At 33.7% G+C, this 19834-nt stretch overlaps 1 long non-coding RNA gene across 2 annotated transcripts in view; it reads left to right on the forward strand.

Moving 5' to 3' along the window:
• Window positions 1–719: 719 nt before the first annotated feature.
• The window catches only part of LOC129057696 (uncharacterized), a 74490-nt gene continuing 55375 nt past the window's right edge, over window positions 720–19834 (forward strand). For both annotated transcript variants that reach the window (XR_010136289.1, XR_008522408.2), the window contains exon 1: window positions 720–861. This is a non-coding gene — a long non-coding RNA (uncharacterized LOC129057696). The remainder of the gene's footprint in view (window positions 862–19834) is intronic.

Consider the following 19834-nt stretch of genomic DNA (forward strand, 5'->3'; position numbering starts at 1 on the left):
TTCACATAATTATCAAGTAGCAGCTTAAAAAAATTCATGTAATCTGGTTTGTTTGTTTAACAGAGATTTAACAACAAATCTAAGAGACTAGCTTTACTATCATTAATAAGAAATAAGGTAACTGACTTCCCTTTCAAAGAGATTTATTCCATATTTAATCACATACTTCAAATCTGGGTTCATTATATACTAATGTCAGTGCTTTGGGAAAGTAAAGATCTCCCATAAAAAAGAAAAATAGGAGCTTTCCACTTTAGGATAGTAATGTGAGCACATATATTTAACACTGTTTCCCTAAGTCCCAAGGAATTGATCAGAGAAATGCAAATAGTGGGAAAAGTGAAAAAGAAATCATTAGCAGTGTTGGATAACAGGAAAGAAGGCCATTAAGAGGCCCCAACTGAGAAAATTGTCCCTACAAAATCTGCGCGGATGGGATCAAATTGGAGACCATAATAACTAGTCTCTGATTAGGCAGTTATGATGGAAGAAGTTCACCTGTGGAATAAGAGAACAGAATTTGAGCCTCCTCTCCAAAATTTAATGTTTGAACAGAGCTAGGAATTGAGCTCCCTGGAGTAGTCAGTGGAGAGCAAATAAAATGACTTTTACTGGTGCAGTAGTGTTCACTAATAGGACAACTGGCTGAGGTGGGCAACATCACAACAGGTTACCAAGGAGATTAGTCATGTCAGGTGGAAAGGTAAGGACAGGTGCTCAGCTTACTTTGGGCTATTCAACAACTGTGTCAAAAGACACCTCTTACCAAAGTGGAGGGTTTTCTATCCTGTGACTGCTCCCCAGAAATTCTCGTAGTGCTCACTGCAGCCACTTGGGACTCCCAGATTCAACAAAATAAAGGTACAAAAAAAGTAAACTTTTTTTCCCCTTTTGACAAGAGTTAAAAGTTAGAAAAGAAAACCCCTATAATTTCTTGTTGTTCCCATGTCAACTCCCCTAAACAAAATGTCAGATTCCTTAAAGTTGAACAAACAGAAAATTCACCAGTCAAATGAAAGTATTTGGTAGTTCCAGGTATGAAAACTATTGTGAGGAGGTAAAGCAAATGTCTTTTGAGGATAAACAAAAACAGATTTATTCCAAGAAACAGTAGCAAATTTTCAGAAATCTCTACTTCATATTCTCCATGAGAGTCTAGAAAGCATGTTGTCTATAAAAATGCAACAATTTAGAAATTTTTAAAAGATTGCATTTAGATGCAAAATACTGTTCTAAAACTAAAACATGGCCAGGTGGTGGCTCATGGCTGTAATCCCAGCACTTTTGGAGGCTGAGGCGGGCAGATCACCTGAGGTCAAGAGTTTGAGACCAGCCTAGCCAACATGGTGAATCCCCATCTCTATTAATTAAAAAAGTACAAAACTTAGCTGGGTATGGTGGTGTGCACCTGTAATCCCAGCTACTCAGGAGGCTGAGGCAGGAGAATCACTTGAAGCTGAGACCTGGGAGGCAGAGGTTGCAGTGAGCCAAGATTGCGCCACTGCATTCCTGCCTGGGAGACAGAGCAAGACTGTTTCAAAAAAATAATTAATTAAATTAAAACATACAATGGAGAATCTGCAAATTAGACATTCTACAAGGTGTATAATTAAAACACTATCAGTAATAATTAATAGTTTTTGAACACTTATATGCTAGGTAAGTTTTACTCCTTTACATACAATAACAAATTTTATCCTTATAACAAAACTGTAAGATGGATATTATTATGCTATTTTATAGGTTAGAAAACTGAGGCACAGAAAATTTAAGCAACTTCCCAAGATAAAAGATTTGTAAGTGGTAGATCCAGGCAGTGTAACTCAAGAGTCCACAGAATTAATTCTAGAACAAGAAAAAGGAGGAGACAGAGAACCAATCATCAAAGAAAACATTTGAGGAAATTTACCTGAGTGAATAAATGTCTTCACTTGATTACAAAAAAAAAAGCTAGCTATAAGAAAAAAACAAAATCAAATTTGCCTCAGAATTGATCTGTATAAAAATCAAATGTCTGAAGACAGAGATCAAGAACTTCATATGTAACAATTTCCAATATTCTATACCTAGCTAAGCTAACATTTACATTTGAGGGCAGCATGTTTTCCCATGCTATGCAATGGCTCACAAAACATACCATCCCCATATTTTTTCTCAAACTTTTAGCCAAAAAAAAATTCTTGTCAAATGAAAGTAGATTTTAATAAAATAACTGAAACATTGAAGTGAGCAATAAAAACTACTTAAATAAATTTTATTTTTTATACACATAAATATGTATGATAAAAATTTAAATACTTAGTGCAAAGGTCAAAAAGAGTTCTTGAAAGGGAAGATTATGACATTTCATGCTTATTGAGTGATTGCCTAAGTGCCAGATGCTTTTCATGCATCATTTAATTTAATATAAAATAATAATGAGATAGGTATTGAATTCTCAACCAATTTTCCATGTAAGGTCAATAGAATCAGAAAGTCTGCATAATTTGTCCATGGTCCCACAGCCAGGCAATAGTAAGGTCAGGATTCATAGCCAAGCATGCTTGACTCCAGAACAAACATTATACTGCCTCATATTAACAATGTTAATTAATAATTAGTTGAATTTAAAAAGCCGAATAATTTAACAAACAAACAAGTGAAGAAGGAAATGAACAAACCTAAGATGAAAAATGACGGCAAAAGCTAAATGCTTGTTAAATCTCTGATGTAGCCACCCAAGAGGACTTAATAGGTGTTCTTGATTTGGCAGAGAAATATAAGCTAAATATTGCTAAAATTTGAATATAGCCACTACCAGGTTAAAAAAAATGATTATATAACTTCTGTATTAGTGTTCTATTGTGACTGTAACAAATTACTAATTGTAGCTTAAAATTGCACAAATGTATTATCTTAAAATTCTCAGGGTCAGAAATCTGAAGTGGATTTTACTGAGGGAAAATCAAGGTGTTAGCAGAACCTAAAAAAAAGAAGCAGAGTTTCCACTTGGGTTCTGTTCCTTCTTGATACCTTCCTGGTTCTGGGTCTTTAGGTGGCTACTGCAGATCTACACCTATACAATAATACTCTTTTACCTCGACTACTTTTAATGTGTCTCTTTTTTATAAAACTAACGAAAGTTCTAAAATGTGGTATCATTAAATTTAATATCAGTTTCCCATACTAGGCTATAAATTTTTCAAAGGCAAGAATCATGCTGTATTCATCTTTGAATTCCCAGGACCAAACATAGTGTCTTGCATATCTAAGTACCCAAAGCATATTTGTGAACTGAAATGCAGTGCTGCATAGAGTGCAAGAATAGGAGTGAAATGGGTCTTTTGGATTACTCAACACAAGTGGTAACCTGAGTTGTTGAAGCAGAATGCAAGGGTAAAGGCTACACCTAGTTTTAACTGGTAAGAATTATGAAAATTTCCCTCGCACTGAAGCTAATTGATCACTGGTTTCACGAAACTGTTTTTATTTAATATCTTTTCCCCACATCTTGAAAGATTGTAATCAGTGAATCTGCTCTCATAATAAGAAATTAGCCAGGTATTTAAATGTAGCAGAAAGGACATTGTATTAATTGGAGTTACCTCTGACCATACAGTATTGATAATTTACATTACTGTTGACCAGTGCACAATATGCAGATTTGGTAATTTATCTCCTTAGGAATATAGCACAGCAGACTACTTAGAGCAGATTACAATATAGTATGTTCCCGAGTTGGTGCACCAATTTTTAATACATGTATCAATTTTAAAACTTATAAAAATGAACCAATTAGCAAAGAATTGTCTCTGCTAAAAATAGCTGTTGTTAAATCCCTGCTACAAGAAAGTGGAAACATTGTGATATCATTATTATTTAGGTGATATTTCTATCATCTCCTGAAAGTATTATGAAAGTATTACCCTATAGCATAAGCAAATTTGAGTAAATTAACAAAATTTTGCAGTGCAATATGAAATTATTATGAATATTTTAATCAGTTTGTACTGAGCAAGGTACTGTATCTGTTTTTTAAGGCAAGAATCATATGTTTTTTAAAAACTTTTTAGCAATTTATTATTACTTGTTTATAAAAATATAGAAAAGGAATTACAGATTCAAACATTTCAGATAACCAGAAAATTAAGTTCTTTACAAAGTTACCACTGATAGAGCATTTTGACTTATTTCTAGCGTATTAGCAATCAGAATGTGTAAACATTTTATACAAAGCTGGATATTCTGCATTGCTGCCTCATTATGCATTTTGATGACATTAGTATATGTGTAAATAACAGACACAAATAAATTTGAATGGAAGTTACATAAATGCCTTCTGCAAATGCATACAAGTTATGTACTGGTAATAATCAAATTTTGGTTATGATATTTAAAGATCTTTTTATGCTATACCTATTTTCATATTTCATCATGAAAATATATTGGCATTTAAAGAAGAAACTTCAATAGATTTTTTTTTGCTGCTTGATTTTTTTATTCACCTAAAACTGGAATTAAATTTTTTTATAAAAACATAGAAAGTAGAATATATCTAAAATTTAAATGTTGCTCTTTTTTGAAAGGTAATTCTTCTTTACAAGCCTCCTTCTTCCAAGTTACAATTTGTAAAACTTTGAATTTTCAGATATTGACCTGTCAAGCTTTCAACACTCTAAAATACACTGAAAGTTTTAAGTTTTATATTTTTCATTAAAAAACCTGGCTGCATAATGGTAACTAAAATATTTAGTATTATTAAGATATAATAAGTAAAATGTCTTTGGAGTAAATATGATTTTTTCCACTGTGTTATAATGAAAAATAGATTTGGTCTTTGTCCTTTTTATACCTGGCACAGAGTGTCTAAATTCTTTGGAATTTCTTAGGTGTCTGGTGTGTATTTTGTTATTTATAATGAGCCCCTTTAACATACCTGAGATTATGCTAATGACTGTAGTCCAGGTAGGCCCTTAGGTGGTTTCAAGGGAAGAATAAGCCACAGATGTAATTTGAGGTCTTGAACTTTCAGCCCTATCCCCAAAAACTCTGGAGAGGGGAAGAGGGCTGAAGATTGAGTTCACTTGCCAATGACAGTGATTTAATTAAGCATGCCTGATGAATAAAGCCTTAAAAAAAACCTCTTGAACAATAATGTTAGAGGAGCTTCTGGTTGCTCAAAAACATTGAAGTGCTGAAAGGGTGGTGCTCATGTTACAGGAAAGGAGTCCCAATCCAGACCCCAAGAGAGGGTTCTTGGATCTCATGCAAGAAAGAATTCAGGGCGAGTCCGTAGAATAAAGTGAAAGCAAGTTTATTAGGAAAGTAAAGGAATAAAAGAATGGTTACTCCGTAGACATAGCAGCCCTGAGGGCTGCTGGTTGCCCATTTTTGTGGTTATTTCTTGATGATATGCTAAACATTAAAGGATGGGTAAGTAGGAGAAAAAAACAATATGGAGAATAAATGAAAGTATGCTCTCATGTAAGTAAAGCATAGGCTTAACGATAATAGAAGAATCATATCTAAATGGGAAACAAAATTTTTGTTAAGCATCTGTATTGTACTCTTCACAATTTTAATAAAATATGAGCTGTGTGAATAAAGTGAAAATGAACTGGTCTGATATGTTGATTGACAGAAAGAACATTAGTGATTAGAACTGACGCTGTAGAAAATCAAGTCATTGGAATTAAATTATATGTGGATACAATGCAAGGTGTGAACATCATGGGTGAAAACAAAATGATTGATTGAGTGGTTAGAAGACATACTAGATCTGTCAATTGTATTTTAAAATTAAAAATAAAGACATCAACCTTTATTAATCTTTACTATACAGATTGCACTGGTGGCTTCCCTTTGTTTATATATCACATGGTCATGGCTGATATTCAGTACAAGTGGTTCACAGACAAGAAAGTAGAAGAGGCTCCATGGTACACCTTGAGAGGTTGCTTTCTCAGACACTAGTTTATTTTTTTGCTCTACATATAGCAATGTATGTATATACCTGCAAGATATATCATAGGTCCAGTTAAATAAATTCACAGATTATATTTTCCTAATCATGGAATTTGTTTTTTCAGTACAAGAAATGAGAAGTGACTGTAAAAATAGTGCACACTTCCCTAGAGATATCCCCTGCTACCGTTTCAATGTGTCCCCTACAAAATTCAGGAGTTGCCAATGGGCTAGTATTAGAAGGCAAGGGCTTTAAGAGGTGATTAGGCCATGAGAGCTCCTTCCTTGTGAATGGAATTAGTTGCCCTTATTAAAGGGGTTGGCAGAGGGAATCACCCTTCTACCTTCTCCCTGTGAGTATACCACATTCCTCCTTCTCTGTGGGATGCAGCAACAAGGTGCCATCTGGAAAGCAGAGGGCAGCATTCACCAGACAACTAAACTTTCCAGTGCCTTGATCTTGAACTTCCCAGCCTCCAGAACAGTGAGAAAATAAATCTGTGTTCTTCTTAAATTACCCAGTCTCTGGTGTTTTGTTATAGCACAAATTGACTAAGACATCCTCTTTCCTCCTTTATCAGATATAACCAGTCTATTGAATTATGTATTAACCATTTCCTCACTTTCTGTATAATATCCTTGTTTTATATTTTATTATCTGCTTTTATATTTATTATTTTATTCCTTCTACTTTTTGGGGAGAGGGGTAATTCCTGTTTCTTTTTCTTTACTAACTACATAAATTGGATGCTTAGATTATTAGTTTCCTTCCTTCCTACCTTCCTTCTCCCTTCCTTCTTTTCTTCCTTCTTTCACGTTTGTTAACCACAGAAAAAAACCTTTAAATAAACATTAGGCATTATTGTTAAATAAACTGTTAAATTACTGTTAAATAAACAGTAGCTACTATTGTGGATTTGTCTGTTTTCCTTTGTAATTTTCTTCCTCTCCTGCTTCCTGTCTTCGTTCCTTCCTTCCTTTTCATCTTCCTGTTTTTTCTATAATATGAACTTAAATTTGACATTACGTATTTTCATCAGTTGACAATATTTCCTAATTTTTTATTGTAAGTTTATCTTTGCCTCAGGTACTATATAGATCTTATTTGACCCTAGTGTAATTGACTTTTTAAGAAATATTCAAAAGGAGTTTTTAGTTATTCTACTGTAATTGATTTCTAGTTTAGTTTCACTGTGATTAGAAAACATGCTGTGTATGATTTCAGTTCATTGAAATTTGTTACAACTTATAGTTCTTTAAAAAATGTTCAATGTTTATTTAAAGGTTTTTTTCTTGTGGTTTTAACGTTCAAAACACTACATTCTTATTTTTTCTTCTTGTTCTGTTATTTACAGAGACAAGTTTGTTAAAGTAGTCACCATTATTGTGGATTTTCTATTTCCCTTTGTAATTTTAGCGTATTGCTTTATGAGTTATGAGGTTATGTTCTTGGAGGCACATACATTTAGAAATATTGTATTTACTAAAACTTTTATTATCAGTAGCTGTCTTTATCTCTAGTGATTTTTTAAAATTTTATTTTAAAGTTTTCTCTTAATACAGACATGCAGTTGACCATTGAACAATATAGGGGTTAGGGACAGTGATTCCCTACACAGTAGAAAATCTGTGTATAACTTCTGACTTCCCCAGAACTTAACTACTAATAGCCTTATGTTGACCAGAAGCCTTCGCAATAACATAAACAGTTGATTAACACATATTTTGTATGTTATATGTAATATGTATTGTATTCTTACATAAAGTAAGCAGAGAAAATGTTATTAAGAAAATTATGAGGAAAATATATTTACTATTTATTATGTGGAAGTAGATTGTCATATGCCTTTATCCTTGTCATCTTTATGTTATGTAGGGTGGGGAGGAGGAGGAAAAGGAGAGGTTATTCTTGCTGTCTCAAGGGTGGAAGAGGTGGAAGAAAATCCACATGTTAGGTGGACCTATGCAGCTTGAGTCTGTGTTGTTCAAGGGCAAACTGTATTCGTTCTGTTAGCCATGATTTTCCAGAGAAAAGAATCAATTACATATACATACATAAACACACATATGTATGTGTGTGTATATATACATACATATATGAGAGAAAGAGAGAGAGAGGGAGGGAGAGAGAGAGATTTATTATGATAAATTGGTTCATTTAATTATGGAGGCTGAGAAGTCCCAAGATCCCTATTTAGCAAACTGAAGATGCAGGAGAACTGATGGTATAGTTTCAGTCTTAGTCTAAAGAACTGAGAAGGAAGAATATTGATGGTGTCCGTTCCAGTCCAAGTCCAAAGGTCTTTGGGGAAGGCTGAGAGAAAGATTAATATTATTCATTTTCGACAATGTACTGGGGTCCTTCCTCGAGGGGACCCAGCCTTGCCCTCATTCGAAGGATTCTGGATCTGTATGTAAACTGGCTTGTCTAGGAATTGGGAGGTCATGACTCTCCATTTTTATGACTCAAATTAGACTTCTGTTCACTTGACCTAGAACTTTTCTGTTCGTAAAGGTCAAGTAAGAATTTAGTAGGCTTCCTTTCTGTTTCACTTTTAGGAACACCAGTAATTAAATAGCCAATGCCATAGGTCAGTTAAAGGCCGACTCTTCTGATTGTTGCTTTGACTCTACTGTCCATCACACTAACCATACCCACCTTGCCTTGGAGATCGAATCCTGCCTCTTGGCCCTTGCCATCCAGGATCCAATTACTCCCATTGCATTTAGGTTTTCTAATGTGGTGACTTCAATTCCCACTGTGAGGTCTGCTCCACAGAGAAGAGTGATCACAAAGATTTTCAAGAACACTGGGGCTTCACTTACAAATTTATTTCCTCACAGTGTTGGTCAGTGGTATGTCTTCTAGACCTTTCCAATATAAGTGAATGGATCTTAAATGGTAAATCCACTCTAACATTGAATCTCCCTAAGACTTTGAATTCTTTCCACTAAGTCAAACCAAGGCATGTCTGGCATTTTTAATTTACTCACTGTGGGCCACCTTTTGGTCCATTTTTCACTTTCCACCGAACAAATTTTTAAAATCCCTCCTAACTCCCAAAGCTTTAACATTAAATGCAGAATCTCTGCTCAGTGACTCTATGCCAATACACCTGATCCAACATTATTTGCCTTTCACTATTATCTCGCCCTCTTTATACCAGTTTCCACACATGTCCCCCAGATTTCTCTCTGTATAAAGTAGAAAACTCAAGTAGTTCTTCTGGAGTGTAGCACGTACCCTCAGGGGTTATACTTTTTACCTTACCTCTAGGGGGATGCTGGGACATGAGTCTGGCTACAGGTCTAGAAGCAAAGAGAGGTGGTGGGGTGGGTTCTGAGGAGAATCAGCATTGCCTTGCTTACCATCTGCCTCAGGGGAGGCTGTTTCAGTTTCTTTAGTCGAAGCAGCAGCAATCCCCTTAGAGGAGGGTAGAGAGGCTACTATCCTTGAGGTTGGAGAGATCCCCTCCAGTAGGGCTGGGGAGGTCTCTTCTACTGTGAAAGAAGACTCATCAGAATTTAGGAGTGTAATGTCCCTAGCTTCATCTGGGTCTTCTAACTTACATGATCCTATTCTTTCCCAATCAATGCCCTTGCTTTAACAGTAGACACCCTAACAAAGTGAGAAAATGTTTACCTCCTATCTCACTGAATGTTTTTACTAACCCTCTCAATAATTCTTCCGTGTCTTTTTATTTATCTTATGTATGTTTTATATTTTTCTTCTTCTTGCATTTTTATGTCATTTCAACAGATTTGTTTTGCATCTTAACATTTCTTCAGTTAGGTCTCATTAATTTTTTACTTTACCCACTGTCTTTTAAATTTTAATTTTCTTATTATTAAAAGCAACATATAATCCAAATTTTATAAAAATATCAATATTTAGAAGACCAGAAACAACTATATCAAAAAGCAAGAGATTTCTGAAAAAGTGCTAGAGTAAGAAATTTTCATTTTAATCTACACACTTTCTATAATTTTGAAATTTTCCATTATGAGCTTGCATTACTTTTGTAACCATAGAAGATTCTACATTTTTAGAAGAAAGCAATCTAGTTAGATAATATTTTAAATGTTAATATCTTTATCTTCTTAGATGTTGTTTAATCCCTGTGTAAACATGGTTTCCTGACAAAATAGTTTTTGCATATAAATCCCTACAGGCTGACCTGGCTAATTATATAGTCATATCATGCAGAATACAATATATTGGACAAAACTTAATATTTTCTAGATGATAATTAAAATTACAAGCCTTTTTTCTTCATTGCATGAATGTTAACACCTAAATATTTATACATTTCTTGGCCTTTTGAAGTGTGAAATTTGAGTAAATGGGCCACTAACTGGTCCCTGGAATTAGAATAATGACCAGCTAACTGGACTGTAAGTCTCTACATTCACTGTAACTGCTGAGAATTTGATAGGTGATTATTTAATACAGTTTCAAATGGTCTTCCACTATACCGGAAGAACTAGTATATGTCTCAATAATGCCTGATCAACTTCAGGATTTTTTGATATTTCACTAAACAATACATTTATCCTATTTGCCTGTTTTATTGAAAGGACTCAGATAAAATGTTAGATAGAGAAAAATTACCACATATATGAAAGGGAAATCTATATTCCTTGTGTTGAGTATACTTTTTTTTGGCAGAGGACATAATTTAAAAAGTTAACCATTATTGAGGAATATTAAAGGAATAGATTATTCCATTTTATGAACAAAATCCAAAACAAATGACACATGGCTGTCTGAGGATGTATTTATTTGATTTTTCTTGAAGCTCAGGTTTAAACTTCTTTATTTCAAATGTCACTCATTATTTCAGAATTATGCCTAGATTTGTTTCACAGGCTAAAATCATTGCAATAACAGATTAGAAAACAGTCGATTGCCATTCTAATAAAAAGCTTTTGGTAAGAGGCTCATTTACAAGTCCTGAAAGAAGGAAATAGACTTAGTCACTGAACCACTCAGTAATACATTTTAGAAAAGTCATACAAATCATATCACATCTTCAGATAATACACAGTGGTTTAGTACCTCTATGGCTTCAAGAACTACCTTGGTTGGAACTATAAAAGCTTATTATAATCCCATAGGTTGTGGTAGGTCAGGATGTGTGTGTTTGTGTGTGTGTGCTGTATGCATGTATGTATGTGTGAAAGAAAAAGAGACAAAGAGAAAAAAGAGAGCAAGAGATTGAGAATGAGCAAGAAGAAAAGAGGAGAGTTGATTCTTACTATTAAACACAGGATTCTGAGTAAGAGTCAAAAGCTATTAATCTTTGAATTAAACTAAAGAGAGAAAGCATTTCCTAATATTTGCAAAATGGCAATCTGGAATTAGGAATGCTATCTATCTGTTCTAAATAGTGCAAATATAAATTACATTAAGAATTCAATCTATATGAAGGCCTCAGTGACAAGATCTAAACAGTTACAGTAAACAAGTTATAGTAAACAATTATTAGAAAGTTAAAATTTTCTAAATTATTAGAAAACATAATTTTGTGTGAGAAAAATGTATAAGTACCAACTGCCTTGATTCAGCCTGGATTAGAATTATAACTGAAATCACAGGCCAGAAGACACCATGGTATTTGTTGAGAAGAAAAGAAGGTTGTAGATACAATTGCTTTTGAGAATGCAATGCACTGTTTTATACTAAAATTGCCAGAAAAAGTAGAGGACATCCAGTTAAATTTCAGATAAACTAATTTTATAGTAAAACTATGCTCAAAATATTGCATGGAATATAATTATGCTAAGAATAATTTGCAGTTTTCTGAAATTCAAATGTAACTGTGCATCCTATGTTTTTATATGCTAACCCTGGAAACTCTATATTAGACATTAACTGATAATGTAAATAATAGAGATAATATTGATACATATTCATGAATTTTAAAAAACATAAAATAATTTTCCTGGTGGTGCTAAAGTCATGTGTTTTTAAAACAAAAAAATGTTGAAATGTGATTTTAGGTCAGTTGTTACAAAGACCCAAGGAATAAATAATAGTAAGCAGTCAAGTTACATAACTTGTCTTTATATGGAACCTATATTTTGTCATTTTAAATTTGAATTTCTGGTTGGATTTTCTTTTTTAAGCAAGAATGGCAAGAAGCTCTCCTGTGATCTGCTTTCTATTACAAAATAATTGTGTCTTATAGAATGTAACATTTACTTAAGGCTTTGATTATTGTAAAGCTTAGTTTATGTATATGTTTTTTATGGTCAATTATAAGGATGGAAATTTTACTTTTTGAGAATGTACCTGTTTGAATTTGAGTTTATTTACCTAAATTGTAGTGTACATACTAACACTAGAATCATTAACTAATTTTCGACAATTTAACTTCCAACACTATTGTATATAAGTGGCATGAATTTACTCGCTGGGCATCATGACCCTGAGTTGATTTTCTTTCTGCAAGTCTGCATGCAAATGATGTATTTTGTGATGTTAGCAGATTAATTTCCAAACACAAAATGAAGCATACTTTAACAGTTGTAACAGCATTATTCTAATGTCTGAAAAGAGGCATTGTATAATCCCTGTTGAAGATAGCATCAACATTTCCTATGCTCATTTCTACCCTTAAACTTGGACCAATTCTTTTCCCTTGCCTAAAATATTTGTTTCTGAGCTTCTACATATGCAAATTCAGCGCAGCCTTTAGAGCTTGGATAAAGATATATAACCATGTGATTAAAAAAAATCCTCTGCAGATTCAGCTTATGGTGATCTCTCCATTTTTCTTCATTCTCAAAATAAGTGTGGTCTCCACTACTTATCTTCACACCTACTGATTTTACTTTTTTTTTTGGAGATGGAATTTCGCTCTTGTTGCCCAAGCTGGAGTGCAATGGCATTGTCTCGACTCACTGCATCCTCTGCCTCCCGGGTTCAAGCAATTCTGCCTCAGCCTCCCGAGTAGCTGGGATTATAGGTGCATGCCACCACACCTGGCTAATTTTTTATATTTTTAGTGGAAACGGGGTTTCACAATGTTAGCCAGGCTGGTCTTGAACTCCTGACCTCAGGTGATCCGCCACATCCTCCCAAAGTGCTGGGATTATAGGCACGAGCCACCACGCCCAGCCTTTACTTTTATTTTAAATATCTCTTGAGATTTACTTCCTCACCAGAATTATATACAACAAAGAGCAGATATTATTCTCTATTATATTTTTCACAGCACTGATTCATTAATTCATTTAATAAATATTTATTGAGTTGCTACCATGTTCTAGGTTTGTGAAATACGGTAGGAATTCAACCATTATTTAGATTCTTTGTAATTTGTAATCTGACAGAATTGATAGTGTTGTTAAATTCTAGTCACACAAAGGTATGAATATCATGATCTTAAAGTCCCTGGAATATTGTAGGTAACTAAAAAGAGGTTGTGGAATGGAAGAAAATAAAGTTTCCAATGACTCATATTATTATTACTACTACTACTATTTTTATTATTACTGAGACAGAGTCTTGCTCTGTCGCCCAGGCTGGAGTGCAGTGGCGTGATCTTGGCTCATTGCAACCTCCGCCTCCCAGTTCAAGCGATTCTCCTGCCTCAGCCTCCCAAGTAGCTGGGCTTATAGGTGCACGACACCACACCTGGCTAATTTTTGTATTTTTAATAGAGACGGGGTTTCATCATGTTGGGCAAGCTAGTCACAAACTCCTCACCTCAAGTGATCAGCCTGCCTTGTCCTCCCAAAGTGCTGGGATTACAGGTGTGAGCCACCACAGTGGGCCAACTCACATATTTTAAAGGACTAACTAATATTTTATTTTCCATAGAAATGCAGAAGATTAATTCTTACATGAAACAAAGTACATTAGATTTTCTTTCTAAAACTCTCAGAAAAGCAGAAACAATCATTTCATTTTGAATTTGTGGCTGCATTTTGGTGATTTAGGGTGCATGAATCCAAACAAAATAATAATAGTTAAATATTCTTTCATTGTATGCAGTGACATGTGGAAATAGCCACAAGTATTTGTTCAAGTAAGCAAACATAATTGAATATCAGGAGGAATGATTAGGTACACTTTGAAACCTGATTATTCTTCATGGATTAAGGCATAAATGTATGAAAAAAGTATGAAATGTGTGAAAAAATAGTTCAGTTTATCCTACAGTTTAAAAACTGTCTTGGGCTTCTTTTTTTATTCAATCTGCTTCTCTAATTTAATATTTCATTTCATGTGTATAGTAAGAAGTGGTTTATTATTTTGAAAATTATGCCACTCATTAAAATATTACATTATGTATATAGAACATTGTTGTAGATAGAAAAACAGAGAATTCAGTATTTGAAAACCTGATCAGCTGCTGTGCATATTTATCTTATTCTAGCCTAGATGATTTCAAAGGCATTTTCTTGTACAGAGTCATCACGGAAGCAAATAAAAGTCCAGCTTCTGAATTTCTATTTGTATTATTACTATCTAATGAATTCTGTTGTACAGCAGGTGTCAAATCATATCTGTTGTTTTGCAACTGAGTATGAATAGAAGATATATTGCTATTGCAAATGAATCTAATATGAAACTAATGAGCAGTAATGAGCAACTGTTTTGTCATTATTGGGGCAACCACTGAGATGCTAATAAACTCCCATTTTTGCTCTTTAGAAAAAGCAGTGACCAGGATTTATAACATGGCCTTAATGTCCCCAAAGCCTGAGGCAAAAATAAATAAATAAATGAATAAACAAATAGTGAAATCCTAAACTGAGAATAATTTAGTCATTTTCTGTATGATGGTCTTCTCTGTTATTAAAATGATCTAGTTATAATGCCTTTCAAGAATTTCTATAACTGAAGAAAAAATGAAGTATGGATGTCCATTAAATGAATATGAAGTTGAGAAGATAGGCATCTTGCCTGATTTTCCTTAATGTAAATATAATAATTCTGGAGTTTTTCACTTGCCATTTCTTTTATAATATAACGAAGCTAATGCAGGCAACTTTTTAAAAAACGCAGTTACTTTAGAGGTAAAATTATTGAGGGACTTTTATAATTAACCTTATTAGTTTCTGTAAGTGGCCTAACTTGGTAAATAACCAAGAGTACTTATCACACAGTATTATGGCCATATGTTTTATGTCTCTGCCTTCTCTACAATAGTGTAAGAGCAGGGAGCTCAATAAATATTTATAGGATGAATGATGAATAAATAATTGAATGCATGGGGGAAAAGCTAGTGCATTAAATTTGCATTCTTAGGTAGAAATGATGAGGTTTATTTTGTGTGCATGCATGTGTGTGTGTGTACGTGTGTGTGTGTATTAAATTTTTGTAGAGATGGAGTCTTGTTATATGGCTCAGGCTGGTCTCAAACTCCTGGCCTCAAGATGATCCTTCTACCTCGACCTCCCAAAATGCTGGGATTACAGGCATGAGCCACTAACTGGCTATAATAGTTTTTAATACACATGTATTTAATGTGTCATAAGAGCTTAAGGACTCTACTTTAACTACTTTATACTTCCAGATGAAATGTTTTAGTATGTATGATTTATGTTACTTTGTTGCTTTAACTAATAAACTTACACTAACTCTAAAAACTAGTTTTGTTATCTTTCTACATATGTTTGCTACAACTGATGGTTTTGATATATAACCCAAGATTTAATCAGTATTTAAAATAACATACAGGCTTCAGTAATATTCTTTCAAAATTTTTTATATTTATATACATTTTATAGGCTCAAAAGTTCACCCATCTGATTAAAGATAATCAAAGCTGTGAATTATTAACTGTCTTTGCTTTTATTAGGCTGTTGTAGACTTAAGTCTACAAACACAAAGCTATTTGATTTGAATAATTCAATATCGCTCACTTTAGTAAGACTTTTTCCCATTTCTAATGAAGTTAACATTATGTGCATACATGTAGAAATTTTACAGTTTTTCTGATATGTATTATCAAACTATGTATAAATATTATAGTATATTTATAGCCTATAGGATCTACCAAAACTTGTAGTAAACATAAACAAAGAAGGAACTACTATATGAATGTTTAAAACACACAAAAGCAGCGCATTATATGGCCTGAAATACTATTTGACCCTGAAGATCCAAAATACTGCACAAAGATATTCTTATACAGAGTGAGGAAGTTGATTTTAGATGGAGGTGTTTGGCTAAATGGGCTGTGCCTTTAAAACTGTTCTGTGTCAAGTCCTCCTCCAAATGAACCCAAGTGTTCTGAGACCCCCCCCACCCCCTTATACCTTATAATGTAACAACTGTCCAATAGATATAAATTTTTTTCATATTTATTAATATACACACAATTCTACAAAATTCTAGATTTTGGAATGTCTGAAAATTGAAAGTAAATTCTACATTTTGATCTTACAGTACAGATAACTATCCATACCGACTTCAGATACCTTCAGAATGAATTAGTCCAATATCAGACATTCCTTAGAATAGGCATCTATGTTATTTGGAAGATGCTTTTTCATAGACTTACTTGTTGCAGCCAACAGTATCTGTGACTAATTGTACTAATCATAAATTCAAGTGAAGCAATGTCCTCAAAATACATGTAATTGTTGTAGGTCTCTTATTCTTATGGTGATCTGAAGAACAGAAAGGATAGTTAACTGTGCCATACAGATATAACTTATGGTTCATCAGGGCCCATTCATTAAAGTAAAATAAAATTCTCAATATAATCTTTAATTTTGGTAGGAGAATCTCCTATTGTTCAAAAATGTTAATAACCTTTAAAGAAATGTGCCCTGGAGTTAACCTATATGTTTTAGGCTGTTTTCCATTGTTTCCCTGTCATCATGGGAAAGAAATTAAAATTATAAATTATCTCCCAGATTAACACTCAAAGTAATTCCTTCATATATTTTTGAGAATATATGTGAAAATACAATAGAGATTTTTAAAAACTGCTACTAAATTAAGGAAACATTTACCTTCACATTTTATTGATTGATTGTATTAGACATCAGTTGCTTATATACTTTAAAGAGAATAGTAGCATAGTTTTTAAACAGTGCTAATTATGGATAGGGTGGTAACATGATACTCATAACTTACAATTACTTATCATAGTAATACTTGCATATAGTAACAATTAAAACAGCACAGAAGGGCTTTTAATAAAAAGCAACAGTTCTGCTCAACCCTGCCCACCTTTTGGCTTGTTCCAGTCTTTATTTCTTTCAGTTATTACTTCCCTAATTCTTTTTTAAAAACAGAGGTGATATGTAGCCAGTGTGTCCCAGTCAGCATCCATTGTGAATATAGACTTCTGTTCTGATCGTTATGTGTCTATGTCATAATAGTTATCAAATATTAAAGCTGTTTGACTAATACAATTTATACCCTAATTTCTTTCTTTTTTCTCCGTTTTTTTTCTTTTTTTTTCTTTTTGAGTGTCTCCCTCTGTCATCCAGTCTGGAGTGCAGTAGTGCGGTCTTGGTTCACTGCAACCTCTGCCTTCTGAACTCAAGCCTGCCTCCCACCCACTTCAGCCTCCTGAGTAGCTGGGACCACAGGCGCCCCCCACCATTGCCTGGCTAATTTTTTGTAGAGATAGTGTTTTGCCATGTTGCCCAGGCTGGTCTCAAACTCCTGAGCTCAAGCGATCTGCCCACTTCAGCTTCCCAAACTATTGGGATTACAGGTGTGAGCCACTATGCCTGGCCTGCATCCCGGTTTCTTGATTTAACACATTTAAGCATTATCTATTGACTCAGCATATCTAAAAAAATTTAGCTCATTCACAATACCTGTCCCTCTTACGTTTCCCAATTTATGACAGTTGCATGATTTTAAAAATGTCTTTTAACTTTTAACTTTAAATAATCCGTCACTTCAATGCATAGTAGTTTCCCTGTGTTTCTTATTGATCTTATTGCATCTCTCAGCTCCCCATCACTGAGGATATTCTTAGGCCTTCTACCATTTCTTCCCATCTTTTCTGCTTGGCGTCTCCAATATTGGTAATATTTACATGTTTTTCTGCAGCCATATTGAAATCTTGTCTATTGGTTAATTATATCTGGATCTAGTTATCATTATAACTATGTAAATATTTCCTTCTCTACAAATCCAGAGTCAAAATCCCTGAGCAACTCAAAGGGAAAATTTCCTGGCATCAGACAAAATCGATTATCTATTTTTTCTTTCCATCGATGGCTCAAAATCATGCCTTACTGAATTTGCTTCTTATTTGGATCAGAATTTCTTGTCTGGTTTTTGTTTTTCTTTTATATCTGGATTCATCTTTCTTTCCTTGTTAAGATAAGCAATACATTAGCCATTTGATCATATCCCTACCTTGTTACTCATTCTACCTATTGAATGAATCTTTCCAAAATATTTGGAAAAAATATAATAAAAAATAGTACAACAGAAAAAAAACCAAATGAAAACAATATGGTGCAACAACTATTTATATAGCATTTACATTTCATTAGGTATTATAAATAATCTAGACATAATTTAAAACATGGGGGATCTACATAGGTTATATGCAAATACGATGCCATTTTATACAAGGGACTTATACATCTTAGAATCTTTCAAAAATATTTGGAAAAAATATAATAAAAAATAGTATAATAATAACAATCTTTCTCTTTTTTGGATAACATCATTTCTAAAGCCTAGAGACTTCCTGTTCTAATTTTGACTGAAATTATTCTTAACCTTGTGAACACAGTTGTATCCAATCAGTTGTAACCAATTCTCTTTATTCTCCTCAAGACATGAGTTTAAAAAAGGTTGACTGCGCATGTTTGACTTCCTTCAGGATATGACCAATACCTATAGTACAGCGATTTCCCTTCTAATTTACAAGTGCAATCATTAGAGGAGCCTTTGACTCTGGTCAGAGATTGGCCCTGCTTCTTACTTAGACTCTCACAGTTCTTGCTTATTCCTTGGGCGTTAACCAACTCTTCTTTATTTTATCAGTTTTCAGAATTTGGTCTGTGGATCTCTGGATGTCTACAGAACCGTTTCAGGGAGTTTGTGAACTGAAAAATATTTTTATAATAACACTAAGGCATTATAGTCATCCCTCGATTTTTGCAAGGGATTGGTTCCAGGACACCCCCATCCCCCACTCTGTCTCCTTATCCCTCAAGGATATGAAAATCTGTTGGATGTTTAAGTCCCTTGTATAAAATGGCACAATATTTGCATATAACTTATGCACATCGCCCGTATGCTCTAGGTTACTTATAATACCTAATGCAATGTAAATGCTTTTTAAATAGTTGTTGCACTGTATTGTTTTTATTTGTATTATTTTTTATTCTTGTATTGTTTTTTCCAAATATTTTCAATCCATGATTGGTTGAAATCTTGTGATGCAGAACCAATAGATACAGAAGACTGACTGCACTTTGGTTATTTCTTTGTGTTGACATTTGCACTGATGGTGCAAAAGCAAAGGTGGGTAAAAGTGCTGGCACCTTAGTATAAATCCAGACAGTAGTAGCAAACTGGACTCACAGTAAAAAGGAAAGAAAAGCAGTTTCACATAGAATGTTCTTGATGAAAATGTAACACTTATTATTTTGATTAAATCTTGATGCTTGAGTACTAGTTTTTTAATATTCTGTGTGACAAGACAGGAAGTACTCATAAAGCACTTTTGCTGCATACTCCAACAGAGTAAGCCTTGAGAAAAAGCACTTATACAGTTATTTGAGAAGTGAGCTGAACTAGACATCTTTTTTCATGGCATATCATTTTTATTTGAAAGAATGACTGACAAACTGTGATTATGTAGAATTGGATATTTGGCAATATTTTTTCTTGATAATGAATGAAATGAAACTATTGCTTCAAGGAAAACAACTCACAGTATTTGTT

Source organism: Pongo abelii, chromosome 12 (genome assembly GCF_028885655.2).
Source record: "Pongo abelii isolate AG06213 chromosome 12, NHGRI_mPonAbe1-v2.0_pri, whole genome shotgun sequence".
NCBI lineage: Eukaryota > Metazoa > Chordata > Mammalia > Primates > Hominidae > Pongo > Pongo abelii.